The sequence below is a fragment of the Arachis stenosperma genome, chromosome 9 (assembly GCF_014773155.1).
Source record: "Arachis stenosperma cultivar V10309 chromosome 9, arast.V10309.gnm1.PFL2, whole genome shotgun sequence".
NCBI classification, from domain to species: Eukaryota; Viridiplantae; Streptophyta; class Magnoliopsida; order Fabales; family Fabaceae; genus Arachis; species Arachis stenosperma.
Genome location: NC_080385.1, coordinates 91,751,009 through 91,767,900, shown reverse-complemented (window position 1 = coordinate 91,767,900; position 16,892 = coordinate 91,751,009). Strand labels below are relative to the sequence as shown.

Below are 16,892 nucleotides of genomic sequence, written 5' to 3'. Positions count from 1 at the left end.
TATCATCAGTTTGTGTAATTTTTGTTTCAATACTTTGGTAGTGTTTGGATTGTCTCTGAGATTTAAGCGGACGGTTGGTATAGATCTTAGTACAGGTTTACACTAATAATAATTTCTATTAAATTTGCACAGTTGGATTATTTATAGTGTATGCTTTGATTTACCTTGAATTATGACTCCTATTTGTAAAAGAGTGTACCAAAAATCCATTTCTTCAATGCCAGGTTTAAGGAACAAATAGGAGATGTTTTAGCTGCTCGCGCTGCATATATTCAGCAGACTGGTAAAGAGTCAGATTCTGATTTTGTGCAGAATGTTATATCAAGAGCCAATATGGAGAAACGTTTGGTATGCAATTAGCCTTTGCTACAATTGAAGAAAGCTTTACTCTTTGATGATAAGCTGATACAGAAAAGATGACTACATGCGCTACCTGTTACATTTTTATTGCAGGGAAATATGGAGTCAGCTTGTGGTATATACAAAGAAGCAATAGAGATGGTTGTAGCTGAAGAGAATTTACAGCATGCCCTCCCTAATTTATATGTCCATTTCTCTCACCTAAAATATATGGTACGTGGCATATTTATCATTTTTTGTTGAATTTTCATTCTAAAAGGCTAAGCATCATTTTTTGTTGAATTAATTCTGACCTTGATTATTTCAATGGTAGCTGCTACAGCTTCATTAGTACTGGGGATAAAATCTGAGGTGAGAAAATGTGGTAGAGTAAATTTTAAATGTTGAGAAATAGGTTGATTAGGAATATGTTTTTAAATGTTGAGAAATAGCCAAATAGGTTTTCATCCATAGAAGAATTAATTTTATATTTCAGGGTATTAAGGAAGGATGGTATGATGGTGGAAGCATTGCTTTTGCAGTTATTCTTGTTATTGTTGTTACAGGTACTATGCCAATATTTTGTCTTTGTAAAGTTTCTAATAAAGCATTCAAACATGTTCTATGGTTCTGTTTCTCAACTTGATTTTTTTATATAACTGTTATATATTATGGAGGTTATCACTTATCACAATAGTTACATCTGTAGTAATATTATCGTTTGAAGTGCGCATCACTCTCTTTCTTTCTCCGCTTCCTTTTGTAGCTATAAGTGATTATAAGCAGTCTTTTCAGTTTCGGAACCTAAATGAGGAGAAGAGAAACATTCGTTTGGAGGTTTGATTTTTGCTTCTCTGTACTTTTTTATTATTACTATTATTATTATAGCATCCTCCTTATCATATTTATATATTTTTTTTTCAATCTTTAAATTTTCTCTCTGCATGAGAAGGTAATTGAAGGAGGTAGAAGAGTTGAGATCTCAATCTAGTATGACTGGGGAGAGCAATATTGTAAGTGTTTTTTTCCATTATGTGCTGAATAAGAAAAATTACTTGTCTCATTTCTTAAGTTTGATAATCATTTTCCTTTTTGCAGGTTGAAAAGAATTCTAAGAACCCTATTCTGCTATCTGGTTGTAAAGTTGCAGATGGCAGTGGTGTTATGCTCGTAATGTTTTACTTTCTTTTGCCATGTGTGTGTGTGTGTCTATATATTGATTGCCATGTGTGTGTTTTACTTTTTTTGAAATTCCTCTCATCATTTATGAACTGAGTAACTCAAATCTTGTCTTTTTCCCAGTAATGGCTTCGGGATCCGATGATGCTCTTAAGAGTGTTGGTTTAGTCTTAGCAGGTAATAACTAATAAGTGTTTATCATAAAATGCAAAATTTTAATTTTGATTCTGGGGTTGCAGTAAATTCAATAATCACTTTTATTTCTAATAATATAAATGTTTTCAGGACTTACCAACTGAATCTGGAACTGTGATCCCCTATGTTCACTTGATGAAACAAGCTCACAAGATTTTGAGGACAGTTATATAGTCTTGTTATTTGCATAACTTAGTATAGTTGAACAATACATTGAGTTTATGTTTTGAATTATAGTTGATGTATCAACACACTTTGATGTATGGTTGTTACTTATTATTATAGTTGATGATCAATACATTTGTTTATATTTTGAATTATATTGACTTGCTTGTTTATAGTATTTTTCTTTTAGTTTGATAATACGATGAGTTTGTTTATTTTTTGAAATATTATAAATATTCGAATACAAATTAGATAAAAATTTGTATTAAATTTATATTTATTTTATATGAAAACAATCTTATTTTGTAATTAGAAAAATAAAAAAAATTATTTTACCTTACTGACGGATTTACAGACGGATTTTTTGTCTGTAATCAGAGTATGAGATGATTTTTCAAAGTTCAAATTACAGACAGAAAATCTGTCGAAAAATCCGTCTGTAATTACAGACGGAAAATCTGTCTGAAAATCCGTCTGTAAGTTTATAATTACAGATGGAAAATCTGTCTGAAAATTCGTCTGTAATTACAGACGGAAAATCTGTCTGAAAATCTGTCTGTAATTACAGACGAAAAATCCGTCTGAAAATCCGTCTGTAATTACAGACAGAAAATCCGTCTGAAATTCTGTCTGTAATTACAGACGGAAAATCCGTCGGAAAGTTCGTCGCCTTCGAAAAATGGAGGGAGAATTTACAGAAGGAAAATCCGTCGGTAACTAGTAAAAATCCGTCGGTAATTTTCCGACCGAAAAAAAATCCGTCGGTAAATAATTTCCGACGGGGCTTTTACAGAGGGACAAAATCCGTCGGTAATTTCGTCGGTAACTAAAAATCCGTCTGTAATAAAGACTAAATCTGTCTGTAAATCTGTCTGTATTAATCCATTTTCTAGTTGTGACAATACATATGTAAAACCGTAAAAATTAGTCACGACTCACAATTCGGTTCAGATTTTTCGTAAAAATAAATAACACAAGTTAATAAAATTAAATCACAACTCGTTTAGAAACAAGTCAATCTTACTCGGTTTGTATAACTCGCGAGTTAAAAGATTTGGTCGAGCAGCCACAGTTTGTTCACCTATCTTTTTTTAGGTATATAAAGTGTCTTTTGTGTTAATTAATTTTTTGGATTAGATAATTTATTTTGAAAATATATAAATTTATGATTAGTTTTTTTGTTTGTGTAGATATCAAATAATTAAAAAAATTGCTAAAACATTGTATAGTAATTCTTTTTTTTAAAAAAAATGTTGAAATTAATTTGTTGGCTCGGACAAATTAAGTTGGATTTACATCTTTTTTACTTATTTAAAATGCGAATCAATCTATTTTTCTAGTTTTAATTTACTGCTGATACCAAGTCGACTCAAATTTGGCCTACCCGCTCATTTGGGAGCTCTATACATATGGATATGGATTAGGCTTGAACGAATGAGGAGCATTTTAAATTTCTGCTGATTGTTAATAAATATGCCTGGAAAGTACAGTGATTACGTCATATATATAGTATAAGATACTGTAGCATTGTTTCTGATCAAACTATACGTAAATGCAGAAATGTTAACTTAGAAAGACCAAATATCAGCATACAGTATTTATGATTTATATATATGGCCACTTTGAATTATTGATAAGTAAAATTGATACTTAATCAACTCTAATAAAGGTTGAGGGCTTGAAGCGTATACCTCAGGGATAAATGTTTTTGTAAATATAGTGGGGTGAGTTTCAATCACAGAACAAATTGTTAGTTGTTAGCAATGGTGCAAATGAACAATTTCTCCTAGAAAGGTAGCTGGGAAATGTTTAACTCATAGCGTTATTCTAATATTATTTACTAGATTAAGCATTTATCATTAAGTAAAAATTATAGTTATATATTAACCTGTGTATAATTTTTTAATTAATTAAATTTTCATAACCATGTTTAGTATATAAATAGTTGCATGTACTTTGTACTAAATTTTACTGGTACAGATTGAGGGAAGGATCGAAGACTTGTCGGTCTTGGTGATGACGTGATCAGACCTCTGGAGCGATGGGGGGCTGGTACCTACAAAGATACTCCGACGCTCAAGTCATAATAGATCTAAGAGGTAGAGTTAGGGTTATAAGTGTGTAATAATATACCTGAGGGGACTTTTGACTCTCCTTATATAGTTTTTGCTTGTTATCTTATCTTTTCTTATTGGTTATGATAAGGGAGATATTCGAATTCAAATGTCGGTTAGGAATTTCTGGTTTTTTAGCCAGTTTGGGCCGTCGAGAGGATTTGGGCCTAGGAGTCGGGCAATCGTTTGGCCACTTGGGGACCCAGGTGCCAGGCCTGGAACAGTTTCCCCTGGAGTGTGGGATCAAGCTAGCTTGGTCTCGACGCTAATATGAACGAATTTATTTTTCCGTTGTTAGGAATTTCTGGAGTTTGTAGGTAGAGTGTGGGGTCGTTCCCGTATCTGCCTGTTGCATTTTTTGGTGGTGGTGTTTCGTTACATCTTTTGAGGTGTCATAATGATACTTAACGGAAGGAGAAAGGTTCTGAAATTCCCTTTTGGTCCCTCGTCCCTCTGCATTCCTACTTGAAATGTTGGGTTTTTATTTTTACCTACTTGTAACTGCTTCCCTCTGTTTTCGTCATTCTCAGAACACCTTTCACATATTCCTTTGTTTGAAAACGCTCTCTGCTGTATTTCCAGGTGGCTGCATTCTTCTGCATTTGTGCTTCTTTGCCATTTCACGTTCTCTGAAAATAGGTTGGTGCCTTTATTAGTTTTAGCATTTTGCACATTGTATCGCTTTTGTTTCTTCCATGGTCTCGGTATTTTTTGTGTGGTAGTGGTAGGAAAAATAAGTGGTGCCACCATTTTGCGAAGTTTTTAGACATTTAGTAGATTTTAGTGTAGAATTTGTGTTCTTCTTTATCTAGGGAGCAAGCTGACAATGGTGCCCCCTTTGGTTATAGGTATGGTTTGGCGGGGACTAGAGTGTGCTAGGGTTCCAATTTACCCGACTGGAGGCATTACCAACAATTATTATCAGGTAACTTTTGATGCGCTGGGTATGCCTTTCAGAGTCACGGAGGAAGACCTTCAAAAGCTTCGTGATGAGAGTGCGGCATGCGGAGGAGGTGATACGGAGCGTCAGTAGGAGTTGGCACTTTTCAGGGAGGATGAAAGGGTTTGCCATATCAACCTTGATTCCCTCCAGGTTATCGAATGGATGTAGGTTTACGAGCCCATGTTCACAAAGTTGGGGGTGCAACTCCCTTTCTCCGCCTTTGTCCAGGCCCTTTTGAACCAATGTTTGGTGGCACTGCCTCAACTAGCTCAAAGAGTTAGGCAGCTGTCCAAACTTTTGAGCTGGTTTCCGAATTTTTGGAGCTTCCTGCCTGGGTGGAAGCTTTCTTGTATTTTTTTCTTGTGGACTATATCAATTAAAGAGGCAAAGCACAAGAAGGGTTATATGTCATTTTGAGCTCAGTCGAATCGCCGGGTTTTTGCGTTGTTTGAAGATTCCTTTGATGATTTTAAGGAGGTGTATTTTAAGGTTTGTCTGCCAGGGCACACTGACGTTAGGATTTTTGTTAGTAAAGAATTTTATAAAAATAGTCGCGTTGTAGATATAGATTCTAAACCAACAGAAATCCCTTCGTACAAACGTTTTGGTTGTCACAAGTAACAAACCCCTTTTTAAAATTGATAACTGAGTATTTAAACCTTGGGTCGTCTTCTCAAGGAATTGCAGGGAGGTATGTTCTTATTATTGGTTATGAGTTTGTAATTTGGAAGCAAGGTGGGAATATGTTATATGATAAGTAAAATAAAATAAAATAATACTAATAAAATCTCTTGACAAGGTATGAAGAACTGGAAGTCCTATCCTTATCAATTGTGATGAGAATTGGATTTTAATCCCACTTTGTTAACCTCTAACTATGAGTTTGATAAATCAAGAGTTACCAATTATCTAACCAAGGCCAAAAGGAAAAAAACTAAATCTACTAGAATAACAATATCCTCAGATTGGGAATAATAAAAAGGAACAATCATAAACTGAAATGCTTCAAATATCATTAAATAAAATATTCAAATCTTAACATGGAAAAGTTCATAAGCCAATTAGGCAACATATCTAATACAAGCAAGCATTCAAATGTCTGAAAATAAGAAATAACAAAGAGTAAAAGAACATTGAACCTGGGATTGAGAGTCACTCTTAAAACTAAGAGAAGTCCTAAATCCTAAATCCTAATCCTAAAGAGAGAGAGGAGAGAACCTCTCTCAAAACTAGATCTAAATCATGGAAAGTGAATTATGAGTGCATGATCTGAATGGATGCAATTCCTCTACTTTATAGCCTCTAATCCGAGTTTTCTGGGCCGAAAACTGGGTCGAAAACAGCCCAGAAATCGCTGGAGAAGAAATCTGCCACGCTGGTTTTTCGTCACTGCGACGCGGCCGCATAGAGCACGCGGTCGCGTCGCCTAGCGTCAGGGCCACTATGGCATATTATCAAGGTTCTGAAAACCGAACCGATTATCGAACCGTTTTAGTTACTGATTTACTGGTTTATAGGTTCAACCGTGGTTGAACCGAAAAAATCGTTTTATAATAAAATAATAAATAAAATATAAATAACAACATTAAGACATAATTATAATTTATTTATATATATCAACAAAATGTTATTGATAGCTAAATTCATTATTTGCATTCTTTTAAAGATTATACAATCTAATTTATTGAACCAAAAAAAAAATTCAATTCAAAACATATACACAAAATAACCAAAGAGTTGAACAATGCTAATACAAACTGAAATATTGCATTAAAAGGCCTCTTTTAACCCACATATTTAACACATTATTAAAAAAAACATATACCTTACATTAAATCAAACAAACATTCCAAGTTGTCTTAATATAAGTCCACTCAATCCTTAGAACACATAAGTAAAGCTATTCAATCAAACAAACAGAAACAAAAAAGCATGCAACATAAGCATGCTATGATAATGGGTCAAACGTTGATTAGTAACAACAAAAGTTAGCATGATAAAGGAAGGAAAACAACCCTCAACCTCAAGTCCTCTTGATAAAACCACTTACCCACTTACACAAATAGTTAGCAAACATGATTAGTTTATTACCAAGAACATGATTAATTTAATTCGTTAACTAGTGATCCTAAAACCGGCATTAGGTCTTCTAGAAAACACTTTTTTCATTTTTATTATGCGAATTTGAGACACTTAAGTTTAGTTAAAAGCAAATGTCAACTTCTAGTGTATGAGTTTCTAATAAGTAATATCAGCTCTGAATCTTGTTTTAGCTTTCTAAACAAAAAAAAGTGAAATAAATATATCAGGTGCTTCTTTTTGTTTGTTTTCAACCTTACATCAGTAACATGAGAAACTATTTATCAGTGGGGATGAATTAGGTAGAAAAAATTAAAAAATTATTACAGTTGGTGAAAGTAGAATTCACCTTTAGGGACAGAGCCATGAAAGTGAAGGGTATGAAATTAGCACGGTGAAGCTCAATCTTGGAAGTAGTTCACACTCCTCCTAGATGCCACCAAAATTTTGGTACTTTCACACTTGTCTGTGTCCCCTACCCCTGCTTCTAATCTCAGAACCACATAAAAATCTCTTCCTCTTCTCTATGGCACCGGCGGGACAGTGGCTGTGCGACGGAGGCAGGAGGCAAGACCGGCGACGGTGGCTTCGAAGCTGAAACGATAGCTGCACCATGGTGGGGAAGGAAGCTGTGACGGTGGCTTCGAAGCTCGAAATTGCGACAGCGGCGGTAGAAGGCCGATGGCTGGACGGAAGTGAAGGACGAGCTCGACGACGATGAGAGGAAGGAGAAGCTCGAGGTCGAGGGTGATGGGAGTGAGTGGGTGTTGCGCGTTTTGCTTTGCCGCTGTGGAACTGGAATAGTGGAAGGGTTGGGTAATGGTTACTGGCTAAGGTTCCTCAGTCATACAGCGCCGTTTTTTAAAATTTTAGAAAACCGACCGGTTCACGGTTTGGTTCGACCGACCGGTTTTCCGGCCGGTTTGACGGTTCAATTTCGGTTTCTCAAATCTCCGGTTTTAGCTTTAATCCGAACCGTATTTTTATCGGTTTGCGGTTCAACCGGTTCGAACTGGTTTTCAGAACCTTGCATATTATATATCAAATTAAAGCCCTGGACGTTAGCTTTCCAACACAACTGGAACCGCATTATTTGGACCTCTATAGCTCAAGTTATGGTTGTTTTAGTGCGGGAGGATCAGGCTGACAGCTTTGCAGTTTCTCCAACTTCTTGTATTCCTTCCACTTTTGCATGCTTCCTTTCCATCCTCCAAGTCATTCCTGCCCTATAATATCTCAAAACACTTAACACACATATCAAGGCATCTAATGGTAATAAGAGAGGATTAAACATAGGGAACTTAAGGCCAAAGAAGCATGTTTTCAATCAAAGCACATAATTAGGAAGGCAAATGTAAAACCATGCAAATAGTATGAATAAGTGGGTAAAAAGTTGATAAAAACTACTCAATTGAGCACAAGATAAACCATGAAATATGGGTTTATCACACACCATCTTTTCTGGTTGACTTTAGAGGGGGAGCGCCGTTTCGCCACCTACTGGAACTTGGGTGCGTGTTCGTCTTTTTTGATGAAGATTACCCATGAGGGGCTGTCTCCCGAGAATAAACATATCGCCAATGTTCTGCTGGCAATTTTTGGGGACAGGCCATTGAACCCCTAGGATGTTATAGGTGAACCGGTGGCATGTCGGACTTATGTTGATGGGTTTTAGTCCCTTTTCTTGTGTTTCCACAATTTACTTTTGCTTTTAGGTTTTATAACCTTTGAGTTCATAACGTTGACATGTTCTCGTTGGTTGTGTTTTTCAGTTCAGATGGCTGGCAGACAGACGACTCTTTCCAGGTTGAAAGCCACTTTCATCCATGATTCTAGGAGTGTGGGTGATGGGGCCTCGCCATCGACTCCTTAATCTATGACTCAGCCAGACTCACAGACAGTTTCTCAGGAGGTAGCCGAGGCTGAGGCAACCGATCCCGAGGTTGAGGTTGTGGAGATTCTTGTTCCCCACTACGGTAGGAAGCGGAAGAGGCCGGTTAAGCAGAGTAACGGGGAGAATTTGGAGGAGGAGGGGCCCATTACTTCCATGATTGACCTGGGTTTTGATGCTTTGGCTTTCGTTGATCAGCACCTGCTGCCGAGCACTGAGAACTTCTTTCACGATTGTGACATCCCCGGTCAGGCAAGGGTCTGTGTATCATGCTCTTCTTTGCTCGGCTGCCCTTGTTAAGAAGGTGGAACCGATGTTGTCCCAGGTGCTTCTTCTAAATGGTAAGCTTTGTCAGTCTTGTGAAGAGGTTGGTAAGCTAAAGGAGTAGTTGGAAGTTGCCGAGACCGCTCAGCTAAAGGTTGTGAAAAATGCTGAGGATGCTAGTTCAGAGATCCTCTATCTCTTTGAGTTGGAGACCTCGCTTCTTTCTCAGCTGGCTTAGGAGCAGAAGCGGGCTGCTGAGGTTGAGTCGGGGCCGCTTCTACGCTTGCCAAGGTGGATTCCTTGAGGGGCGAGGTTGCTCAACTGAAGAGGGATAAGAAAGGTATACTTGCTAATGCTAAGGACACGATTTCGGTCACCGAGGAGGCTTTGAAAGCTCAACTCAAGGTGCTGGCGGCCAAGGTTGATGTGTCCGCATCGGGGGACTTTCGGACTCTTCATGATAGGGAAATTCTTGACTTAAAGTAGTTGGTATTATGGAGCAATTTCTTTAAGTTTGTAAGTCATTTCTTCAGCGTTTATACATTAGTTTTTGTTTTAGCTTGACAATATCTTAAGTTTATACGCCATTAGTTCAGAAACTTTTTACCACTTTGTTGGCCTTTCCTAGGTTGGTTTATTATACATGAAGTCACAAATTGTGATTCTTGTGGAGGGCCAGTTTGTATGTTTATTTGGATATCCGTTTAGTTGGCTTCGGGGGTGATCGGGCATGAAGTCACGAATTGTTTGTATCATTTGCATGGGTAAAAATGTGAAAAAACTTAAGGGAGTGTTTGAACTTAGGAGAGTACTTGAATGAAAATAACCTATTTATTAAAGGTCAGGCCTAGTTAAAACTTCCTATTGTTTTTTGGGTAGAATAAAGTGCCCTAAAAATGTTTTGAACATGACTAAAAGACAATAAAAAGGTAAAATAAAGCAAAGGAAATACAAAAATTGTAAATAAACCTTAAATTTTCTAATTTGTCAAATCGGTGGAGTTCACCTATAGGTAGTAACGCCATATGTTTGTGACGTTCAATGATCTCAATGGCTTGGTGCCGTTAAGCCAATCTGGTAGGTAAGCTCCTTTTCCGACTACGAACTTGACTCTGTAGGGTCCTTCCCAATTGGGAGTTAGATTTCCTTCTCCCAGGGTGGGAGGGCCGATGTCATTACTTCACAAAACCATATCTCCTTGCTTGAAGTCTCGTATTACCACGTCCCGGTTATACCTTAGGCTTATTCTTTATTTTAAAGCTACTTCCCATAGATGAGCTATGCTTTTGACTTCATCCACGAGGTCCCATTCTGCTTCTTCATCATGTCCTCCTACAGTCCTTCACAGGCTGGGTTCCCCGACCTCAACTGGGATGACGGCTTCTAAGCTGTATGTTAGCCTGAAGGGGGTTTCTCCGGTTGAGGTTTGCCACGACGTTCGGTATGACCAGAGTATGAAGTCGAGTTCATCGGCCCAGACGCCTTTGGCTTCGTCTAGTCTTTTCTTGAGTCCCTTTTGAATGATTGATAAACCATGATTTGATGGTTTATTTTTTACTAAAATGAGTAGATTTTATCAACTTATCCTATATTTATTCACTGAAATAGCATGGTTTTGTGAATTCCTCTTAAATTATGCTTAATATTAAAAACATACTTTTTAGGCCCTTAATTTGCTAAATTTAACTCACTTTAATCACTTCAAGGATGGATTGAAGAAGTGAAGAAAAAGCATGCAAAAGTGAAGAATTCATGAAGAAATGGAGTTTGGAGCCTTTCAGGGTCATGCGTACGCACGCATGAATGTCAAGTTATGCGTACGCATGCCTCATGCGTACAAACGTTTAGAAATTCATAAATTCATCTGTACGCATGCCTCATGCGTACGCATGACTGCCAACACATGAGTTCACCTAAGTAAACACATGGTCACGATTTCAGGGCTTTTTTGGGCCCAATCCAACTCATATTTGAAGTATTTCAAGCCAAACTTAAGGAGGATGAAGAGGAGAACAATTACGATAGGTTTTTGTGATGTTTTAGGCTAGATTTTTAGAGAGAAAAGCTATCTCTTCTCTCTAGAATTTAGGGTTTAGGTTTATTTATCTCCATAGATTTAGGTTTTGAAATTGCTTTGAATTAGTTTCAATTACACTGTGTTGTTTTAGTATCTTAATTCTCTTATTGTTATTTATTTATTTCTCTAGTTTGTTACTTTTATGTTTATAAATCCTTGTTAATTTTGATTCCTTTTAATGCAATTTAATATTTTATGTTCCTTTGATGCTTGTTTGAATTATTATTGTTTTCTGGCAATTGGTAGTCGTAGATTTTATTATTCATGCAATTTACCATGTTTTTCCTTTTATGTATGCCAAGTATTTGATAAAATGCCACTTCAAGTTTTAGTGTAGTTTTTCACACTCTTAGCCTAGGATTGAGGACTTAGGTGACCTTGAGTCATTGATGTCCAATATTGATTGGTAATCTAGGGTTGTTAGTTGATTTGGTTTCCACTAATGCTAGTCTTTCACTAAGCTAATTAGTAAGTTGGCTAGGATTTATAGATTGAGATCAATTATGCCTATCTGACTTATCCTTAATGTTAGGGTTGACTAAGTAAGATTAACTCTTCATAATTGCCATGTTTGTGGTCAATGACTAGCTAGGATAGGAAAGCTTGTCTCTTGTCCCTTGCCAAGAGGTCTTTTAGCATTTTGATTTCTTTAATTGCCTTAGTTTACTTGCTTTTGATATTTAGTTATTGTTTGCTCCTTTAATTTTTTTTCTATTTACATTTCTTGTTTATTTCAACCAAAATTCCCGACTCCCTCATAGCCAATAATTAAGCACTTGATTGCAATTCCAAGGGAGAACGACTCGGGATTAACACTCTTGGTTATTCTGGTCTGTATTGTGACAACCATTTAAACCTTGATTAGGGTCAATTGTTGGTTTGGGACTATACTATTGATGAAGCAATTCTTATTAAGAAACTCTAAACCGATGTTTGGTCTTACATCAATGATCTAGTTGGCCGCCTCTACCTAGCCATTAGTTTGTGTGTGTGATAAAGCCCATTTTTAGGATTTATCTTGTGATGAATTTAGAGTATTTTATCAACTTTTCATCACATTTATTCAATGAAATAGCATGGTTTCATGATTGTCTCCTAATTTGTGCTTAAGTGTGAAAACATGCTTTTTAGACCTTTAATTAGCTAAATTTAATTCACCTTGATTCCATTAGATTCCTTGATATGTTTGTTAAGTAATTTCAGGTTTTGGAGGCAAAGATTGATTGAGGAAATGAAGAAAAAGCATGTAAAAATGGAGAACTCATGAAAAAATGAAGGAATCACAAAGCTTTTAATCCTGACCTCTTTGCACTTAATCGATTAGTGTGCCCTACTAAACTAAACTTCTGTGAGATGCTGAACCCTTCTAGGAACTCCCTGAATCGTTTGTCTGTGAACTGAGTTTCATTGTCTGAGATCACGATCTCTGGGATTCCGAGTGGTGGTGATTGTGGCCAATCCTTCGGCTTCGATCCACTTAGTATAGTAGTCACTGGAGACTTGATGACAAGTCATCTTAGGCTAGTTTCACAAGCCTTTTTCATTTAGTTTTTACTTGGATTTTATGCATTTCTTGAGTAATAAGAAAGTATTTGGATGTGATTTTCATGCATATCTTGATTCAATCAAACATGGTTAAATTGATGCATTTTCATGAGATTTATGCTAGATTTACTTGATGATTTGAATGATGAAAAAATCTTGTGATTATAGCAAGACTTTGATGCAGTTGTTTGGTTGATGATAGTTGAAAAGAAGCAGAGGAAAGAGCAAGGAAGAAGAAAAGGAAGCCACGTTGGTGGCCAAAGTTGGCTCACCAACGTTGCCTCAATCGTTGAGGGAAGAGGCTATGTTGCAACGTTGGTGGCCAAACGTTGCTGGCAACGTTATGAAGAAAGTGGTGCCAACGTTCTCGATACATCTAAAAAATTGGAAGCTGGAAGAATCGCCTTGTGTGCGTACGCACAGAGCAGTGTGCATACGTACAAGAAGAAAATTTATTTGTGTGGGCACACACAAGGCAGTGTGCGTACGCACAAGTATGCAATGTTGGAGGGAACGTTGGTGAACCAACGTTACCCCCAACGTCTGCGGCAGATCTTCAATTTTAAGTTAAGAAAATTGCCTTGTGTGCGTACGCACAGCGTTGTGTGCGTAGCACAAGAAGAAAAATGGCAAGTGTGCGCACACACAAGTAGAAAAATTGAAAGTGTGTGCACGCACAAGTGGACGAACGTTGGTGCACCAACGTTGGGTCAAATGATAGCAGCAACACTCAGTTATAAATTTTGCAACATTTGACTCAACGTTTTGCTACAAACGTTGATCACTAACGTTCTCACCCACTTACTATAATTGGGCACCCATGCAGGTATAAACATTAGTGAATTAAACGGCCAATGTCAACATCATCAAGAGTCATTCCTAACTGCTTCAATCAAGGCCAAGGCCCACATCCAAGCCCAATGAAGACCCAATTGAAGATGAGAAGAAGATATAAATAGAAGAATTTTTGAAGAATGAAAGAGGGCACTGGCTGGAAGATTAGAGACTCTAGAGCTCTCTTGGATGATTAGAGACTCCAGAGAGCTTAGCATAGTTTAGATACACTTTTATTTTCTGCAATTTTATATTTCAACTTGTAATGAGTTTAATTTCTCTTATGCAATTTTAATTTCCTACACTTCTACCTTTCTGTCAATTTTACATTTATGTTCATATTGAGCTTAATTTACTTTCATGCAATTTAAATTTTCTGCAAGTGTTCTTAGAGCGATGATCAACTAAACCCCAACTTCATTAGGGGAGGAGCTCTATTATAATTCACATGATTGAGTAAACTTCTTCTTCTTCTCAATCTGCTTGGGTAGCTATAGGATATCCTCTGTTTTGATTGAGATTCATTCACTTTGGAAGTGGGTTTGAATCTATTAAATGCTTTTGTGAGCCTCGGAAGGGGAATCATAGGCATTAGAAATGGGGCTCTATCCTTCACAATTCTCTTGACCAACATTATTCGGGAGGAATTGAGGTCTTGAGAATTTGTGTGGCTTATGGATGAGAGACATGCACTTAACCTCTTCTCATGACAATTGGATCAAGGAATTGGCAAGATTGATTGTGATTAGAGAGATTGGATTGCCAAGAAATTGGGATCTAATCAATTTCAATCTGTCATAGATCTACTTATGTGATTGAGAAAGAATTTGAGACCCATTGATTCATGATGGATTATGATATCTCCAATCCCTAATAAATCTTGTTCTCTGTTCTCTCACTTTGATTACCTTGAGTTTTATTTAATTGCTCTGAAATTACTGATTCTTTTAATTTCTCAGCACCCAATTCCCATTTACATTTCTTGCAATTTACTTCCAGCACTTTAAGTTTCTGCAATTTATATTTTGTTCATCAAAGTTCACTCAAATCATCAACTGTTAGCTTAATTAGACAAATCACCATACTAAAATTGCTTGATCCATCAATCACTTGGGATCGACCTCACTCTGGTGAGTTTTACTACTTGATGCGACCCGGTATACTTGTCGGTAGTTTGTGCGAATTCAATTTTTCGCCATCAGGACTATTAGGAATCTAAGTTATCTAGGAGACATGGGGAAGGGACCTACGAGATTGATTCCCCAAGTTCCAAAGGGGCATTCCACTGTTATCACACTTAGTTGATGAGAGGATGCTTGATGGAGGTTGGTATGCACCTGGCACTACCGGCAGCTTTTAACTAGCAGGAGGACATCTTTGATAATGGTAGGCTAGAAATACCCATCTCAGATAACTTTCTGAGCTAGGGTTTTGCCTCCGATGTGGTGGCCGTAACATCTTTCGTGAATCCACGTAGTATGTAGTCCGTATCCCTACGTTCAACGCAAATAACGAGGGGTTGTGATAGTCTTCACATATACAGCCGCCCAGTTATTGGGTGTATTTTACGGCTTTTTGTTTCACACGGTTCTTCTCTTTTGGGACCTCGGGTAGGTCCACGTTGGTGAGATACTTTGTGACCGAAAAATTCCATGAGTGCTGATTGGATAAGGTTAAGTTTGTCGAGGAAGTGGTGGCGACGGAAAGTGCTTTGATAACTTCCTAGATCAGAAAATGGTTTTCCAACGCGGACTTGGAACTCGCTATCTTGGAGAGCAAGTCAGCTCTCGCATCCCTTTCTTGGGGAATGTGCCAGATGGTCACTCCAATGAATTTCGTGGTCAACTCTTTAACTTTCAATAGGTATTGCTATACCAAAGGGTCCTGTGTTTTGTAGTCGATGCGCTAGCATCATTAGTTATTTTTCTTGCTTTAAATTCATTGTTTTCTTAGGTTTAATGAGAGTTTTATCTTCTAATCTTGTCACTCTTAAGTATCTTGTGCTACTAAGGTATTTGCTAAGTGTTTTCAAGAAATTATGATCAAAAGAGCGGTAAATCAAGTAGCAAATTGAAGGTTGAACAAGGAGCAAGCTTAGCATGAAGAATGGAGAGCTAGGGATGTGAGGGTGAAGCTATGCAAGCCATACACCAATTCAAAAAGTAGGGCATGCCACACCCAAGAGGAGAAGATAGGGGGCGTGCCACGCCCCAACATCATTAAGGCTGGCGTGCCACTTCCACACAAGGAGGAGCCCAGGCGTGTCACATGCTTGCCAAAGCATGCCATGCCCTAGAGAAGAAGACTTTGCCTGTCACACAACCTCAAGGACATGCCACACCCTAACACTTTCAACAAGGGCGTGCTATGCCAAGCCCCAGGTATGCCACACTTAAGCATTACCAAGGAGAGGTGTGCCATGCCCCATGAAGAAAAGCAAGGGTGTGCCATGCCAAGCCTTAAGTGTTCTATGCCTTGCCAAAGTAACTTCCCTAGGAGCAATGTAATGAGAAGGGCGTGCCACACCAATGAGCAGGGGTGCCATGCTCTACTTAGTTCAATTCCTTAAAAACCATTCAAGAAGCAGGCGTGCCACGGGAGAGCAAGGGCATGCCATGCCTTAGCAAAAACAAGCCCCTGGGAGCAACTCAATAAGAGGGCGTATTACGCCAACACTTGGGGGTGCCACACCCTAGCCCAATTCAACTCCTGGGAGTGCTTTCTAAACCAGGCGTGCCATAAGGCGTCATGGTAAACTAAAGGTTGAATGATTACGAAGGGTAGAGAATTGATGATTAAGAGTTAAGAATGTTTAGAAATGGTTTGGGAATGGTTTAGAACGGAATTGATTGAAAATTAGTCAAGGTGAGCATTTGTGTAAAATTGGTAAAAATGAGTTTTTAACCAACATTGATGAGACATAACTTGGCGCTTGGAGTTTAGAATTTGATGAAATTTGTCTTAAGTTATGAATGATGAGAGCTTTAAAATGGTTTATGAATGAAGGAAAATAGAATTTTGTAGAGGAAGTTATGAATGATTAAAAATGGGTGTTTTAAACTAAAATCTAAGATGTTCCAGAAAAATCATAATTTTGGCTTTGTGCGTATGCACAGAGTTATACGCACGCACTACTCAAAGCGAGCACAAGTTTTTGTGCATACGCACGAGAATTGTGCGTACAATTTCAAGTTGTGCATACGCACAAGGGGTGATGCGTATACACAGGTCCTGTTTTCTCAAAATATCTCTATTTTTTATTGGTTG

General features: G+C 37.6%; 1 long non-coding RNA gene across 1 annotated transcript; it reads left to right on the top strand.

The window, feature by feature from the left end:
* The first annotated feature begins 1,489 nt into the window (after window positions 1–1,489).
* On the top strand, window positions 1,490–1,893 carry LOC130948218 (uncharacterized). Its single transcript, XR_009072978.1, has 3 exons — window positions 1,490–1,509; window positions 1,642–1,695; window positions 1,804–1,893. It is a non-coding gene; the product is annotated as an uncharacterized LOC130948218 (long non-coding RNA).
* Window positions 1,894–16,892: the final 14,999 nt, after the last annotated feature.